General features: G+C 49.8%; 1 protein-coding gene and 1 long non-coding RNA gene across 5 annotated transcripts in view; both read right to left on the reverse strand.

The window, feature by feature from the left end:
- The window catches only part of SLIT3 (slit guidance ligand 3), a 758,707-nt gene that overhangs the window by 528,081 nt on the left and 212,213 nt on the right, over positions 1-18,413 (reverse strand). The gene's annotated exons all lie outside the window — the stretch shown is intronic.
- Positions 1-18,413, reverse strand: part of LOC132343198 (uncharacterized) — a 35,983-nt gene continuing 17,570 nt past the window's right edge. The window contains exon 3 of the long non-coding RNA XR_009491901.1: positions 1-18,413. This exon is cut by the window's right edge and continues 11,573 nt beyond it. This is a non-coding gene — a long non-coding RNA (uncharacterized lncRNA).

Below are 18,413 nucleotides of genomic sequence, written 5' to 3' on the forward strand. Positions count from 1 at the left end.
AAGACTATCAGAACAGGAAATAGCATAGAGACCACCAGAAACATAGAGACAATACTTGCCCTCACCACCAGTGATTTCAGGAAGGTAAGTACTGTTTCATGGCACTCTTTCTGTATTGATATGTATTTGTTTACTGAGCCATGGGACAAAGTGTAAAAATAGTACACATAGCCATTTCTGTGGGGCACAGGCAAGAAACATCAAAATGTCCTCAAAACCTGGAGGCTGGAAAAGAGCTGGATTAAACAAACTCTGAGATTCCCCAGTTGCCTCTCATCCTTGGCTTTCTTGGATCCCTCTTCCCACTCCCCGCTGACTGCTTCGCTTGAGCTGGGAGGGTCTTCTAAACGGGACAGAAGATCTCTTTGCTCTCAGTGACTGAGAAGAGGCTTGAGGCAATGACCGTGGTCCCTGGGAAAGCATGGCTCAGTCAGCCCTGCCTTTACCACATCACCAGTGCCATATTCCACGTCCCCAATAGGGAAAGACAAACGTCCTTCTCAACCCTGCTCCTCCGGGCACAGTCTCCTAATCAAAAGGACATGGCCCAGGATGCCACACAGGGAGAATCAGAAATCAAGTTAACTCTCCATTTTTCCTACCCCTTGGCAAAGAGCTCACATCCTTGCCTGGACATCACAGTCAGAACCCAGTCCCTGGGGAAGAGGATCCTTTTCCCAGAGCACTTCCCCAACAAAGCAGACTTCTCAGGAGTTTACACTGATTAGGGATAATTAGAGAAAACAGCACGAAATAGGAGCTGGAAATAGCAGTGGTGAACTGAAACACTTCTAAACAAATCTTCCCAGCGTCCCTTCTAGAATGCACAGCACCAAGCCCGGTCCACCCTCTGCTCCGGCCAGAGTGGAGGGGTCTTGGCTGGAACTTTGCTCTGCCCTGTGTCACCAGATGATCACATGACCACCTTTACCCTGAGGTGGCAGGAAGTGGCAGTCCAACCATGGGTCCAACTGGACCATGTGTCAACCGTGCTGCGGGGGTGGGGAGGATTGCCAATCTGACCATTTGGGGGTTAAACTTGGTGATCCTTGGCTCCTCACTTCAACTCCTAAAAATCTGCCTAACCCCTGAGTCTGGGTCTTGGCTGAAGTTCCCCATCTGGAGAACGGGCCATGGTATTTTTCTGGTTAGAAGGAGGTGTGTGTGTGTGTGTGTGCACGCGCATGTATGTGTGTACCCATGCACACATGTATCTATATTTTTATATACACATGAATATATATGTGCATATATACATAGCTACATGTGTATGTATATATCTACATTACACGGGGCTTCCCTGGTTGACTCAGATGGAAAAGAATCCGCCTGCAATGCAGGACATCTGGGATCATCCCTGGATTGGTAAGATCCTTTGGAGGAGAAAACAGCAGCCCACTCCAATATTCTTGCTGAGAAAATCCCATGGACAGAGGAGCCTGGCGGGCTACAGTCCATGGCGTCGAAAGAGGCAGACATGACTGAACGACTAACACATTACAAGGATTATATACATAATGTATGAGAATTGAGCCATCACTGCCTGAGACTCAATCCTGGGGATCCAAGACTCCCTTTTTCTTTTAGGCTTTTGCACCTCAGATCTGAATTCTTCACCGAAGGCTATGATTATTCATGTCATGTGGCTCCTGGCTTCCTGAGAGCTTCTCCTCGTCAGGTCTGCAGGTTACCTGGCTTTAGGTGATGGGGCCTTTCAAGAGCACAGGAGCCAATTTCACCTCGCCCAGCCCTACAGGTGGACAGGAACTTAACAGGACAACACTTACTCATAGGATTGATTCCAATGTGCATCCTCCTGTCTTCTCTCTTTCTTGCACATTCTCTCTCTCTCTCACACACACACATACACACACACACACAGCAAAACAGACTGCTTGAAAGTGGGAGGCAGAAGCAGGGTATCTATTTCTGGCAAGCTCCCCGAGGAGGCCTCGGGGACTGGTAACTTGCTCCCCCTCCCCTTCTCCAATCTATCCAAGACTCTCCTCTCATGAGCCCACCCTGGATCTGGACCACCCTCTCTGCTCAGTTCCTGGCCAGGATACCCTCCTTTTCCTGACTTGCTCCCCCCCAGCCCCGTATCCTAATCAGCCCCTAGCTGCGGCAGCTCTGGCTCCAGGAGCCCCGGGGTTTGACAGCTCTGGTCACTTTTACTGCCTCACTGGTGCTGTGCAGCACCACGACGTGCTCCCATCCAGAAGCCCATGCAGACCAGCTGTCCTGATTTGCCCAGGACTGAGGGGGCTCCCGGGGTGTGAGACTTGCAGTGTCCAAACATGGAGGACAAGGATGAAAAAGCAGGATGAGCTGCTCCCACTGCAGAGGCCTAAATTTTGGGCTCACCCCTTGGGCTCCTCTCATCTTCTTTCCAGGTCTCCTGAGCTCATCTGTCACCTTTCTCCAGTTTACTGGTTCCTCCCCGGCCCTTGCTTGGACACATGAGTTATCAAGGGAGGGAGTGTAAGTCAAGCAAGTCCAAAGGTTCTAGAGAGAGATGCCTGGGTTTGACTCCTGCCTCCACACAGCTGGAGGCCAATTACACAAAATACTCTAGGCCTCAGCTTCCTCATCTGCAAAATGGGCCTATTGATTACACCTACAGTAGCAAATGGGGCCCCAGCCACTTTCCCTTTCCTGTCCCCCAGTGGCTGTAAGACTTGGCTGCTAATATGGGAGTATGGGAGTGGTTCTCCCAGAAATGCGGGGGGAGGCATGCCTCACCCTCTGCAGGAGGTGTGAGTTCCAGCTTGTGACAGACAGAGAGGACAGCCCCCTTGCCTCCAGTGACAGCAAACCTGGGGTTCCCTGCGCAAGCCAGCACCGCCAGGGGGTCAGGCTGAGGCAGATGTTTCCTGCAGCCACGACTATCCTTGGCTTCCTCCCCTATTCTAGCCTGCTTCCTTCTCTTAGAGTTCGCTCCTGGAGCACATCCGCATCCAATCACTTGTAAAAGAATGCTGAGCTCGGGCTCTGCTTCTCTGGGGCATGACCCAAGACACCTGCCTTACTAAATCGCTGCAATTTTTTAATGTGACCGTGCACATAAAATGCTGAGGCCAGAGCAAGGCACCTAGTAAGACCCCAACTGCAGCTGCGCTGTCCTGTCCCCTGGAGCTACAGGCCTGGCCTCTTCTCCTCACTGTGCGCCGCAATTGCCATCTCGTGCCCCTGTGCATGACGCACTGCAGGGACACACCTGGGGTCAGCCAAGTGCCAGGGGCCCAGCTGTTACCCAGCCCCTGACTTCAACTCCAGAATGTGTTTCCAAATGGAAATGGCCTAAAGTAACAGAGTGCGGGGGTTGGGGGGGATTGTTCTAATTTTCAAAGTAACCATTTGCAAGCCTCAGTGGTATGACAAGTAAGTAGCTTCTCAATGATCCACTGACACGGTTGAGAACTGCTGTGTCCCATCTTGGCCCCCACTGTCCCAGCCCTTCCTGGGGGAAGCCCCGCCCCAGCAGCAGCCCCATTGGTTTGGGTTGGTTTAGATGCTCAGTTGAGTCTGACTCTTTGCAACCCCATGGCACCCCACTCTAGTACTCTTGCCTGGAAAATTCCATGGACAGAGGAGCCTGGTAGGCTGCAGTCCATGGGGTTGCTGAGAGTCGGACACGACTGAGTGACTTCACTTTCACTTTTCACTTTCATGCATTGGAGAAGGAAATGGCAACGCACTCCAGTGTTCTTGCCTGGAGAATCCCAGGGACGGGGGAGCCTGGTGGGCTGCAGTCTATCGGGTCGCACAGAGTCGGACACGACTGAAGCGACTTGGCAGCTTGGCAGGACTGCAGCTCGGCAGGCTCCTCTGTCCATGGAATTCTCCAGTCAAGAATACTGGAGTGGGTTGTTATTTCCTTCCCCAGGGAATCTTCCCGACTCAGGGGTCTAACCTGATCTCCCCTTCTCAGATTATTTACCAACTAGGCCACCAGGCAAACCCAGCATCAGGTCTAAATCTTCTTTAAATCTGCCTCCTAGAGAGATCTCTGACAGAAGGGCCCCCTCTCATTTTCCACTGGATAGCCCTGTCCAGGTACAAGTTTTCTCCCTGGTGCTCCTGCCTTTGATGTAGGGCATTTCGATTAAAACCCCAAAACTGGATGTAGGACATTCCCTGTGTATCCGGCACTACCCTGTCAGGAGAGAGACAGAAGAAACCACAGAAGTAGACAGTTCAGTCCTTATCCTCAAGACACTGAGGGCAGGCAGAAGGATCCAAGAACCACCAGACGTTGATTCAAAGAGAAAAACTGTAATGAACAAGACCCAGCATCTCTGAGCACTCGCTATGCACAAGGTGCTCTGTTACCTGTTTTGATAACCCTCGCGGCTCTTCCGTCCTCCTCCTCCTCACTTCCCAGAAGGACATCCGAATGAGAGGTGCGGAGCTCACGCAGGGTGTGTGTCTCCCCAGCGAGCACAGCATGCCGCCCAGGCAGCCCGAATCTGGCCCACGCTCGCAGCTGCGAAGCCCTAGTCCTCCCAGAGCAGCCCGCCCCGAGGGGTTTCCAACCAGCGGTGACAATGTGGGTGCCAGGACCAGAATTCTGGCAGGGCCGGGCTGGGTGAAGGGGGGAGTGAAACATGCCAGGGAACAGGGAGTGACGGGGACAGTATGAAGCCCTGACAGCGTCACACAGGGCCAAGCTGTGAGACAAAGCTCCTGGGAAAAGCGGGGCTCCTTCTCCCTGGCCCTTGTCAGCAGCCAGTCACCCCTGCAACCCTGCCAGAACAAGGAAGAATGATGCGAGAGAAGGCCATCTATCTGCTGGCATTCTGGGGACGTGCTCTGCGCCAAGTACCCTCCCAAGGAAATCCTGATGCACTAGCCACAGTCAAACCCTGTGAGTACAGCAAGCACGCCTCCGCGGGGGAGTGGCAGCCGGCTCGCTGCCACCTCCCGCAGCCCTGTCCTGCCTACGCAGGAGTCCGCAGGGCCCGTGAGCAGGGCTGGTTGGGGGTCATGAGATCCTCACATCCCCCCAGTGATAGGAGGCTGGCACTGGCAGTCCAGAGGTGGAGCCAGGGTCTGCTCAGCAAGGTCTCCCTCCGGGGACTACTACCAGATCCTCCTGCAGCCTTCAGGGTTGTGCAGATTAGGTTGGGAGCAGGGATCAGGAAACATGGAGCTTGAGAGCTGTGATAAAGAGCGAAGGTCTAAGTGGAGAGCCTGCATTGAGTTCTGCTTGGTTACGGATCACAGAGCACTTATTTATACTGATACACATATAGTAACGAAACCAGAAGCCCGTTTTACCTCCTTTCCTTGTTATTTCCTCCACTACTGAAAGGTCAAACTGGAACTTTGTTTCTTTGATTTAAAAGGGAAATATTTAGTGAATTGGATCTGAAAATGCCAGAGCCAGAAGGGATCCCACCACTTCATCCAAACTCTGGTTTCAATGATGAAAAGACCAAAATCCAGGCAGGTGGGCCTGCCCAAGGTCCCAGCTAGCAGAGGACGCCTGGAATACGACCCAGGCTTCTGACTCAGGCGGCATTAACTCCTACATATAACCCTGGCCTCTCGCCCACCACCCCCACCCTCAAATATCACTGCCAGTTTTCAGTGGTGGCCAGCGTGTCTTCTCAGCTGTGTGTGAGCACAAGGGCTGGGGCGGGGAGGCGGTGTGTGGAAAGCTACGGTCGGGGGAAGCCAGTGGGTGGAGTGTGTGGGCACCTCTAGGCATGCCAGACAATCCTGTGTGAAGGAAGCCTGGGCGTGCCCAGCTGGTATTTAGTAAGGATGTCAGACATGCAGGAACAATCCTAGGAGCCCACACTTACTAGCTGGAAGTTGCTTCCGGGAGCATTGTATCAAGAATGGTCCTGAGGCATCTTCTAGGCTCTGTGAGAATGTTTTGTGATCTGTTGGTGATGTTGGCTGTGGGCAGAGGGGACAGTCTCAAAAATACGCCAGTCATTTGCCAACCCTTCCTTTATGTATAAGCATAGTGATGATGGAATTTCCTTGGTGGCTCAGACAGTATAGAATCTGTCTGCAATGAAGGTGACCTGGGTTCGATCCCTGGGTAGGGAAGATTTCCTGGAGAAGGGAATGGCTACCCACCGCAGTATTCTGGCCTGTTGAACTCCATGGACAGAGAAGCCTGGCGGGCTAGGGTCCAAGGGGTTGCAAAGAGTCAGATATGACTGAGTAACACACACATAGTGATGATGCTTGAGGCTGTGATCTTTCTTTCCCAAGAAACCCTTCTGGTCCCTCCAAGGAGAAAATGGGCCACTCTATAGAAAATGCCAAGTACATAGGGGAGCTTAATAAATACACTCACTAGGAGAAAGGGAGGGAGGGAAGGCTGGAGACACAATATCCCTGGCAGCTCCTGGAGTTTTCCTGCCTTTAAGTATTCCACCTTCATTCCTGGACTTCTCTTCTCCTTGGCAAGGCTGCTATGGGGAGACCCCAAAGAACTGCTCCATCCAATGGGGACCAAACTTTACTTAGAAACTCCTGAAGCACTAGTAGGTCTTCGGCAAGAAATTTACAGCCTGTTCAGCCACAGAGACCTTGATGGTCCCCCTTCCTTCCTTCCAAGAGTGAACCTGCACCCAGAGGCCACCGCCACCTGGAGCTCCAGCGACCACAAAGACCAGAAGGAAGGAGGTGAGGGCAATGGGGAGAGAGATGGGGCTGTTCCCCCAGGGTTCTAGGAAGGTACTGCCTACCACAAGCTGGATCACTTCTGAGGATGGGGCCGACTGGAAGAATCACAGAAAACGTAAGCTGAACTATGCTCAACTCAAAAACTCAGTGGTTCCCCACTGCCTTCTAAGTCAAGTATGAAACCCGCTGCACCATCCTGTCCTTGAATCTACCTACTCTTCTTTGTGTCATCTTAATGCCCTCTGCAAACTGGCCCTTTCACAATATCTTATGCAATCTCAATTTTTTCCCTTTGCTATGAATTTGACTCATGTTTTTTTTCTTCCTGTTTGCTCTTGAAATGCTCAGAATCGGACCCATTCTTAAAGACTCACCTCCATGCCACATACGCCAGGAAGCCTTCAGTACTCCCTTGAGTTGCATGCTGTGTGCATGCAGGTTTTTATGTGTCTCACACACACACACACACACCAATAAAAATAGGCTTAAGTCTACCCTAATTCCATCTCCCCAATCACAGAACCGTACCCAAAGGTATGCCTGCTATATTGTCAAATTTAAAAAATGTAAAACACTAAAAAAAAAAAATCCACTGCCACAAAGCTGATTTAAAAATCTTAACTTCCTCCACCCCACCCTCCTTCCCTTGGAAAAGGTTTTGTCCAGACCGCAGAGGCCTTTAAACATTTTTTAATAAAGTCAGGTCATGAGTGTGCATGATTCTGCGGTGTGTGCCCATCCATCGCATATTCACTGCAAACAGAAACTAAACTTGACCAGTTAACTTTATTTATACTCTGGATGGAGACTTCTCTTTTAATAAAACAGAACCCGTTAAGGATTATAAACAAACAGTGTTTTATGAACTAAAACTGCAGTGTACTAGTCACTCAAGGGCAAATCTGTGCTCTGGGAGGCTCAGCCAGCTATAAATAAAGATAAGGCCCCGCCAGGCATGGGCCTGGGCAGAGTAATTGCTGACTCCATAATCAGTCTCTCCCCTCCTCCTTCAGGCCCACAAATCACTTGGGTGTTGGGTCACTGCCCACTGGATTCAGCCCAGCGACAGAGAGAAATGGCAAAGCAGTTCATTAGCTCCGAGACTGAGTGTAAACTGGGACTCGTAAAACGTCTAGGTCCCGAGTCAAATGACATAGCGCTAATCCTCGAAGCCACTGAGGAGTCTGATCACGAGGACCCAGGGGTCGAGCCTGCACTGTACTCATCGGGGGCGTCTCTGCTACAACACCTTCCCTCTCGGGAAGAACCCGCACACGCACTCCCAGCCCTCCACCACACAGCGGGGACCGTCCATCATCCCAGATCAGATCCCAGGCTCTACCCTTAGGCCCCATGACGGGCACATGTGCATGCAGAGCCAGTGAGCACCCACCCTGGGAACTGTGCTTCCACCCTGTGAAGAGGACATCCCTTCCCAGGTTGGTCACAGGGCAGAAGAACAGGTCGCTGGCATTTCTAGAGACCATCTTTCTGCTACATGGAGAAAGCCCACCCACAGTGAAAATACCCTGTACGACACCACAGTGATGGACGCCTGTCACTGTACGTTTGTCCAAACCCGTAGGCTGTGCACCACTGAGAGACGCTTAATCGAAACTGCAGGCTTGGAGTAATTACGATGAGTCAGTGCAGCTTCGTCGCGGGCACAAGCGCCCTGCTCTGGTGGGGAATGCTGGCCGGGGTAGGGCCACACACGTGCAGGACGAGGGCGCGTGGGCAAGCTTTGTGGCTTCCTTTCAACTCTGCTGTAAACCTAAAACTGCTCTGAAGACAACAAAGTCTTGGGAGAAAGACAAGAAAAAGATAAAAGTTCGTCCCAGAGAGAACATAGCTGAGTTGCAGAAAGAAAGAGAGCAAAAGAGGATGAGCCCTAACGGCGCGTAAGCCCTCCATTTTTCTATGAGCTGTGTTTCTGCCACTTTATCCTTAAGCGTCCTTATTGACTCTCTTCTCTGCGACTACACCTGCCAGGTGTCAGACGCAGGACTGAGCACTCAGTACTGACTGCTGCCATTGTTACGGCGCGTTCACAGCTTGCTAAGCGCAGTTTTTCGGACTGTCTTTTCTAATCCAAACACTACCAGTGAGGTTGATGTGCTCACCTTCATTTTGCGGATGTAGAAACTGAAGCTTAGAGAGGTTAAGCACCTTCCTCAAGGCCGTGTGGTCAGTGGTTGGCACAGCCAAGACTTAAATTCAATCCGACACCAAAGCCCATGCCTTAACCCCCGCCCTACGGTGCTGCAGTATGGTTCCAGTTTTGCTTGCTTGAGCGACATGTGTATGTACACACTCCCATGTGCGATGGGGGTGGTGTGAGCAGTGAAGGGACAGGGAGGGGAGGGGCAAGAAGAGGGGATGAGAGAGAGAGAGAGAACTGACCACAGGCAGGATCGCCAGGGTACGTGGAAAACACGGGGAGAGAGCATAGGCATATCAAAGCAGAAGGCCTGACCTCTCACACTGCCAGCACGAAACAGTGTCATGAAGTTGATGACTGTGGTCCCAGCCTTGACTCTCCGGTATAAGGAAAACCCCGAGCGCCTGGTAGGATCTCAATAAACTCGGCTGCACAGTCACAAAGCTACTCTCTCACTTTATGCTCACAGTGCTGTTGTGGGTACAGACAGGAGAAGGCAGCACCACCTTTATTTCATGGATGGGAAAACTGAGGTCCATCCAGCTGCCCAGCCTCTGCCTGATGTGTGTAGCACTCGCCTCCTTGACCTCTGTGTTCCAGTCCACTGACTGTATTTTCTGTTTTGCTTTTATCTTCTTGGCTGCACCATGCAGTTTGTGAAATCTTGGTTCTTAGTTCTCCAACTAGGGATTGAACCCAGGCCCTCAGCAGGGGAAGCACAGAGTCCTGACCGTTGGACCGCCAGGGAAGACCCAATATCCTGCTCTTTGAAAGCGTCTCCCTCGCCCTTGTCACAGAGCCCTGGACCAGAACATTCCCTCCCTCCCACATGGGCTAACCTGAGTTCCTCTCCCGATCGCAGCTCAGAGTCCCTTTCTTGGGGTCCTCTTCCTTGACCACATTGATGCCGCAGGTTTATGATCCCCTTTTTTTGCGTGGCATGTTTCAATGATTCTCATTCTGTAGTTGGGTTATTATTTCACTAACATCCAGCTGGCCCATCTGACTATAAACCTCTGAAGACACAGAACACGCCTGTGCTCACCATTTCATCCCAAGAGACTAGTGAAGTGTCTAGAATGTCCTTAACGAACATTTGATGGAAGAGGAGTGAATGAATGTGTGTCCAGGATGACACAGGGATTAAAGTGCCCCTAGGACTTCCCTGGTGGCCCAGGATCAAGAACACGCCTGCCAATGCAGGGGACACAGTTTCAACCCTGCTCTGGGAAGATTCCACGTGCTGCAGAGCGACTAAACCCACGCATCACAACTACTGAGCCGCGGTGCCCTGGAGCCTGCACTCTGCAGGAAGAGAAGCCTCTGCACTGAGAAACCCGAGCACTACAACTCAAGAGTAGCCCCGGCTGCTGCAACGAGAAAAAAGCTCACGTGCAGCGATGAAGACCCAGTGCAACCAAAAATAAGTAAATAAAGATAATTTTTAACAAGTGCAAAACCAATACAATATTGTAAAGTAAAAAAAAAAAAAAAGAAGAAGAATAAAAAAGGAGTTTAATGAAAAAAAAAAAAGTGCCCCTAACATGTAGAATCCTAAAATGGCAGAGGGGTGGTCTGGTCTCTTTGGAAAGCCACATACTGAACCTGGCCCAAGCCTTCTGGTCGACCTCTATGGCAGGAGAAGATTCACTGGCTAAAACATCAAAAACAAAGACCTGTGAGATACCAAGTCTTGCAACCTGGGCAGATATAGGAAGCTCATCACACACCCAACCCTGTGAGAGCAGAGGCAATCGTGAACGGGGGCAAGAAACACCCGAGAAGGAAAACGCTGCCTGCCTGGAACACAAGCCCCTCCCCTCCCTCCTTCTGAATCGGCCAGGGAGCACCTTTTACATCCAGCTGATTATGTTTAACCACGGGCTTTTGTCCTCGCCTTATAATTACTGCCTTTTTAAACCCAGTGGCAAAATTAATTGCCCCTTAATAAAGCAGGGTAGCAATTAAAGGCAGCGAACCTTGTGAGGAAGGAGAAACACATTTGTTCGAGGTGTATCGTCAGGAGACCGACTTCGGAGGCATCGTCATTACGTTTGTAATTATTTTCCAAGGCTGCGTGACACCTCCTTAGACACCATTGGAACTGCCAGGCTCTGGAGAAACCCATTGTTCCTTCAGAGTTAATTAGAGTCCAATTTGGAGCTTCCTGTCTCCTGTACTCAAGAGGAAATACAATTTATTACCTCTCGATGCCCCCTGAGGTCCGCTGAGGATAAGTGGACTTCCCTCTGGCCCGTCACACGGCTCCTAAGGCAGGGATGTGCAGACGCTGGAAGGGCCCACAGTGCAGGCTGAGCTGAGTTTCTCCACATAAAAGGAAGCACACATGCCTTCTCAGCCTGGTGACCCGGGCAGCCGCAAAGAAACTCTTCGTAACCAAACGGCCAGGCCACGTTGGTTGCGTTTCCTATCACCCTTTAGAAGAGCTAATGTCCTTAGATTAGACAGTTGAGAAGCTGAGAGGTTTAAACCTGCATGCTCTGAGATGGTGCGTCTCTGGCATTCTCTAGGCTCTGGAATAATGCTCATGTCTCAAAGTTGAAGATGACAGTGACAACCACAGAATCACCTAACACACGCCGAGGACCTACTGCACGCCAGGCCCTTCGGCTCTTAGGCCAACTGTGCCAGCAATGCACTGTCCCTCAGCTTTACAGCGCAGAGAAGCTCAGGCGCAGAGCAACCAGGCACTCTTCCAAAGGCACAAGGCTAGATGGCAGAGCCAGAACCCACACTTCCAGCTAGGACTGCAAACATGCTCCTTCTTGGAAAATAAATGGCTAGTAAGAAAAAAATAAAACATAAAAAACCTATTCCTTCTTGAGCGCAGGCTGGTGGTGGCATTGAAAGTTAACAACGATGCAGTGTATGGCCCATGATCCTGCTAACTAAGGGCAGTTTCCATCTTTAGGACAAGGGGATCTAGGGCCGGAGGGAGCCTGGTGTGTGTCAGGATTCCACCAGCTGCAGGGCTTTCATCACTTCATTTCCCCTGGCTCTGGTGTGGTGACAATGGCTTGATGTTCAAGGCCCCCCGCAAGCCAGCTGGCCCCAGCCATCCTCCTGCCCATCATGTAACTCCTCTTCCACTCGTCTCAGATCACCCCAGCCCCTCCTGCGTGATGCTCTTCCTGTCTGTCCCCACATTTGTAAGTTCTTCCAAACCCAAGTGGTGCACTCCCGTGTCTCATGACATCTTTGCCAAAAGCCCAGCTCACAGAGACTCCTTCCTCCTTGAAACAGCTACAGTCCTGAGTTTTTTCAAATTTCACATAAATTTGCCAAGCTGGTATGCAGATATGCATATATGTATGAATGTGTGTTGTAAAAGGAAATGGCAACCCATTGCAGAATTCCTATCTGAAGAATCCCATGGACAGGGGAGCCTGGAGAGCTACAGTCCATGGGATCGCAGAGTTGGACATGACTGAAGTGACTTAGCACGCACACACGTGTGTGTGTGTGTGTGTGTGTGTGTGTGTGTATGTATTTTATTTACTTACTTTTTACTCTTTTTTTAAAGACCTTTTTTTTTGACGACCATTTTTTAAAGTTTTCGTTGAATTTGTTACACTTTGGCTTCTGTTTTATGTCTTGGGTTTGCAGCCACAGGGTATGTATGATTTCAGCTCCCCGACCAGAGACCACACCTGCACCCCTTGCACCAGAAGGCGAAGTCTTACCTACGGGACCCCCAGGGAAGGCCCTATTTACGTGTTTCTTTAACACACGATTCTAGCACATTATCTTGTTGTACAGTAGAATCCCTGGGCCACCACCTACTAGCTAGGTGACCTTGGGCAAGTTACTTAATTCTTTGTGCCTTAGTTTCCTGGTCTGTAAAACGGAACTAATGACTGCCTATCTCAAAGAGTTGTTTGAAGTCAGCAGAGGGGAACCACTCAGACTAGTGTCTGCTCAGAGTCAGTGCTCAGTACTTGGCCATGCGCATCTTCTGTCATCATAGCTTCTTGAGGATGGAACCGAGTCTGATGCTCATTTACGACTATGCCCTGCAAGCATGTATCTGTGTGGACTAAGTTCGAGAGAGCCTGCCCTCTGCACCTGTCTTTCTAGTCTTTGCGCTTTCTAACCTGGTACTTTTGGAGGTGTCAGGGTGGGCGTGTGGAGAGACGCAGAACCTCCTGCTTCTTTGTGGATAATGTCTGGTCCAGTCTGCCCCACGTCCAGTATCCTCAGGCTTTGGACATCTAAACACTGGAGCCTTCCTGATGCTGACTCACCAGTTTTTGCAGCATGGTCAAGCAGAGCTGGGCGCCTTTCCCTCTTCCTCCGTGTCCTCCCTGCCCCTTCCCCCATAACAGGGCTAGTGCCCTGCATTTCTAAAGCCAGAAGGAAGCCTCTGTACTCCCTGGAGAAAGATGCTAAGCTGATACATCCCTATCTATTTTTGCAGGCCAGAGTGAAACAAGAAGAGATATGGGCCGGCAGCTTTGGGAGCCAGCCGTCAGATCTCTTTGCACCCAGAGTCCTGTCTCTGCTGCTCCTTCCACGTGGCTCCAAGCTCCAGGCACTTCCAGAGCCTTCCAAGCCTTGGTCCACTATTCCTGCTCATGTTCAGGGTCAGGACTGTTCAGGTAAGTTTTGATGGTGGTGGAAAACCCATACGGGTTTTGAAAAATGGAGGTGGCCCCAGCAGCCAGCGGTGGGCCTGAGTTTAACCAATTTAACTCTGCAAACCGCTCCAGCTACACACATGCTTGGGCTGCTGCTCGGCTTCTCTTTAAAAGGCCGGAGATGAAATAAAAATGAATGATGACAAAATGTCCACACGGGTAGGAAAACAGAATAGCTTGAAAGCTCCAGGGCAGGAACTGACACAATTTAATTAACTATTTGGAATAAACATGTTTGGTGCTGTTAGCAGAGCTGTTTGTTTGCCTTCACAAAATAATGCTCTTAGTAAGTCTGAGACTAAACCTTCAAGAGATTAATTAAATGCCACACCTTTATTTGAAATGTTAGGAATGGCCAAGACAGCATAATGTTTTCTTTGCACATTGTTCAGTGGCTGTTGTCGTCGTACATAAATAGTTCCCGACCTCTGTTACGTGTTGTTAAAAAATTGTCACTAATTGTGATTTGGCATTGGCACCCTATATAAAATACTTATTTCTTAAATAGTCTAATAAATGCTTAACAAGGAAATAGGATGGATCAAGCTTAAACCGTGACGGAGTGGAACTGACACATTTAATTACATCCTGGAAGTCCTAAGTTGCTCTCTAAGGCAGATCAATGATGTTTGTGACTAACAGTGTCATTTAAAAAAATCAAAATGCTCATAATATCTGCCACTTATTGAAAAGTTACTACTGTGCCAGATGTCAGTGCACATCTACTATTCAGAGGACCTTTAGAGGAATATCAGATTCCCATTTTATAGAGGAGAAAACTGAGGTCAGAAAGGTTACATGATCTGCCAAAAGCTAAACAGTCAGTAGGTGGAAGATGCTGCGATTTGAAGCTAGATCTCTCTGACTCTGTCATTCATGACCACAAGCCATCGAATCCCTAAAACAGAAGAACATAGCTTTGGAAATCCCAATCACACACTAATTGCATGACAAATTAAAAGGAAGTGACACTAACACATTTTATTTTATTGCTCAGAGGAGGGCATTTTGTACTCAATGATGGTTTGGGGATAAAATCATTGTAAATGGCCTCATTAGGAAAAGATATAGCTTAACCTCACAAAGGAACACGACACGGGCTTTTTTTCATCATGTGGTAAGATTTCTTTATTAACTCCAGCTCCAAACTTCTGTTCTTATCATCTGCAGTGCAGTCTGGCTTTTCCCTCTTAAAGAGTTCTGCAGTGATTGACTTCAGGCTTGTTAGTCAATCAGTGGAGACCCAGACTCCGGAGACCCCTGGTGCACCCTCCAGTGCTGTCAGCACAAGTCCAGGGAATCCAAGAAGCCAGGACCTAAGAGGGGCCGCTATCTTCATTGCTTTCGCTTGTGCCCATAAAAGCAAAGTGGGGCAAGATGTTGCACAACTTGAAAGATCAGGGGCATAAATAATGTAAAACGATCTTAAAAATCTGGTAATGCAATTGTGTCCCAAACTAGGAAGGTCTTAAGGTACTCCCGTAACAATTAAATTCCAACAGATTCTTCCCCCCTGAGTCAGGAATGATCGATGTCAGATGATCCCACTTCAATAGGAATCCGAGCTGTAGGTACAATGAGTACCACCCGGCACTGGACGGCCACAGATGCTGGACAGGACTCCCTACTGCAGTCGAGCTCTCTGTATGCCAGGGACAGTGCCAAGTACTTTAACTGAGTATCTCATTTCATGCTTGTTTTACATTCCTGTTTTACAGATGATGAAATTGAGGCTCTGAGAGAAAAAGGAACTTACCCAGAATCATGCAGCCAGTGAGTGGGATTCTAACCCTGGAAATTAGACAGCACACCAGGCTCTTCTCCATTACATTTTGGTTTGCAATTAGATATTGCAAATATTCCTTATGCAAGCAACAAATAAACAAATAATTGGTTTCCTTTACAAAGTTGTCTGCAAATTAGCAAGGGCTTTTCTGATTTTCCCCTCATATCCTGTTGTACTGAGGATCTGGGAGTTAATTACTGCACCAGACACTCCTCAGCAGAGATGAACATCAGGGCCCTTGCCTTGTGTGTCTGCCCTACGATCTGGTCCTGGCAAGCCTGCAAATGGCTAATGAGGTTAAATATACAGTAAGACAAAGCTGTGAGGCTGTGCAGGTTTCTCAGGGACAAGCAGAAGACACCTGGGTCTAAACAGTAGTCTAAATAAGGAAAGAGAAATAGTCTCTGTTCCAGGCTGAGATCAAGGAACAATTTCCCATACTACTTCACAAATGTGCATACATATACACACACACACACACCTCTTTATCACACACACACACTTTTTTTCTCACACACATCACATAGGGATATAAGGATTTGGGGTGGAGTAGTCACTGTCACCTCTTTGTCAGGAGGTACCAAGATATAGATACAAGATACAGCATATTAAAGAGCAGAGACATCACTTAGCTGACAAAGGTCTGTAAAGTCAAAGCTATGGTTTTTCCAGTAGTCATGTATGGGTGTGAGAGTTGGACTATAAAGAAGGCTGAGCACCGAGGAACTGATGGTTTCAAACTGTGGTGCTGGAGAAGACTCCTGAGAGTCCCTTGGACAGCAAGGAGATCAAACCTGTTGATCCTAAAGGTTATCAACCCTGAATATTTGTTGGAAGGACTGATGCTGAAGCTGAAGTTCCAATTCTTTGTCCACCTGATGTGAAGAGCCGATTCATTGGAAAAGACTCTGATGCTGGGAAAGACTGAGGACAGGAGGAGAATGGGGAGGCAGAGGATGAGAAGACTGGATGGCATCACCGACTCTATGGATATGAATTTGAGCAAACTCGAGGAGACAGTGAAGGACAGGGAAGTCTGGTCTGCTGCAGTCCATGGGGTCACAAAGAGTCAGACATGAACAACAATGAGAGAGAGGTAGAAAGTGAGAGGACTGACCTGGGAGCCAGGTAACGCGGCTTCCGTTCTTGGGCATTACTAAAGCATTGTGACCTTGAACAGGAGTTTCCATCTGAACAAGAGACGTCCTATATACCCATCTCCAGAGGACCTGGAGACGTAGAGCAACTTCCAGATACCACTATGTAAATAACCTGTCATTCTTAAAGGACTCCCGTAGCATGTGGCTTTGGGGATCTGCAATTTGAACTCATGCCAGAGGTGCTGGAAACATCTACTGAAATTGAGGCCCCACAGCTTGGAGGAACCAAGCTCAAACCTTTATCTCCCGTAGGAGAGACAAGCCTGAAGCATTTGCAGCTGGGCTTCTCGGTGTGAGGGGCGTGGCAGTGGACAACACCTTGGGACTCGGAAGGCAGCGGCGGGCCAGGAATTAGGGCAGGGAGTGAAGGGGAAAGGCAAAGCGTAAAAGGCTGGGACTCGGAAGGCAGGCGGGCCAGGAATTAGGGCAGGGAGTGAAGGGGAAAGGCAAAGCGTAAAAGGCTGGGGTCAGTGCTCTCAGAGGAAGCAGCAGTCCCCTCCTGCTTCCCACTGAGCCAGTGGCTCCTGGCCTGACCCAGCCCATCTCCCCTAGCACAGCAGGCGGCTATTTCATTAAATGCACCATTCACACCCAGGCCTGCCTGGGACTGCATTCCCTCCATGGTGCATGGCCCTGCTTCCCCCTTTTACTGGGATCAAACCTCCTGCCTTCTTTCTGAGACTTTCCTGAGCTCTGTCCACTGCACCACGGGGCCTCAGTTCTCATGGCCCCATCGCACTGAAGGTATGACAACCACTCCAAAGCCTGGAGTAACAGCTTTGGTGGGAGGAAAGTCGGTGCTGGGACAACTCTCCTGTCAGGACCCACCTGAGCTTCCTCTGCAGCGCACAGAGCATGTAGTGTCTGAGGAACTCTGTCATCACAGGCAGAAGTGGGGCTGGCCAGGAGTTCACTTGGCATCAGGGGCACACTTCTTGGGAAATTTATTTAGCTGGATGACCAGCTCATTCGGAACTAATTTTTTCCGGGTCCCCATTAAAAGCAAGCCAGGGACTTCCCTGGGGGTTCAGTGGTTAAGAATCCAACTGCCAACGCAGGGGATATCGATTCCATCCCTGGTCCTGGAGGACAACATGTGCAGCAGAGCAACTCCGCCCACAGCTCCTGAAGCCCATGTGCCTAGAGCCCATGCTCCACGACACGAGAGGCCTGAACCTGGAGAGAAGCACCCACTCACCGCAACTAGAGAAAGCCCACAGGCAGCAACAAAGACCCAGCACATCCAAAAATAAGGAAAATAAAGAGCCAGCTAGAGAGCTCAGGGTAAGATACTCTTGTCTGCTCCTTCTCCCTTCAAAGGGCTGGCTGTCCTCACAGGGCATGTGGGCATGTGGCTCCATGGTAAGGAAAAAAAATGAGAAAGAGGCAGAAGAGCAAGGTGGTTAGGGTATGGAATGGACTTGGGAGCTGCCCAGATCTGGGTTCCAATCCTGTCCCCGGCACTTACAAGCTTAATGACCTTGTTCTGTCCTTCTGTGCCTTAGTTTTCCATTCTATCAAATGGGCATAATCAGAGCCTCTCCCAGGCTGTTGTTGGAAAAGCAAAGAAGATAAAAACATGTATGACACTCAGTGCAAGATGAAATCTCAAAGCTGTCACTACCATGATGATGAGCATCATCACCACCATCATTATTACTGAAAGGTCAGCAGACAACGGTCCCCTTGGTCAGGCAACACCGGGCTGGGGGAGGCCATGTGACGGGGGTATAAAGAGGCCCAGGTTTGGAGTCAGAGGCTTGGCTGGAATGCCTGCTCTGGAACTTACAGCACACTTCTAGCGCACGCTCATGTAAATTGGGCAAATTCAAGTATGTGCATTTGTTACAAAGAAGAAGAGAAAGTCAACCACTGAAATTTCTACCTGCCCCGCTGCTCACTCAGAAGGCAGACACCCTGGGAGCAGGAGCGTGGAAGGGGAGATGCAAGCCTGTGGCTTTCCTGGTGTCTCAGCTCCTCCGCACTCCCCATGTATGTGC

Source organism: Bos taurus, chromosome 20 (assembly GCF_002263795.3).
Source record: "Bos taurus isolate L1 Dominette 01449 registration number 42190680 breed Hereford chromosome 20, ARS-UCD2.0, whole genome shotgun sequence".
In the NCBI taxonomy this organism is placed as follows: domain Eukaryota; kingdom Metazoa; phylum Chordata; class Mammalia; order Artiodactyla; family Bovidae; genus Bos; species Bos taurus.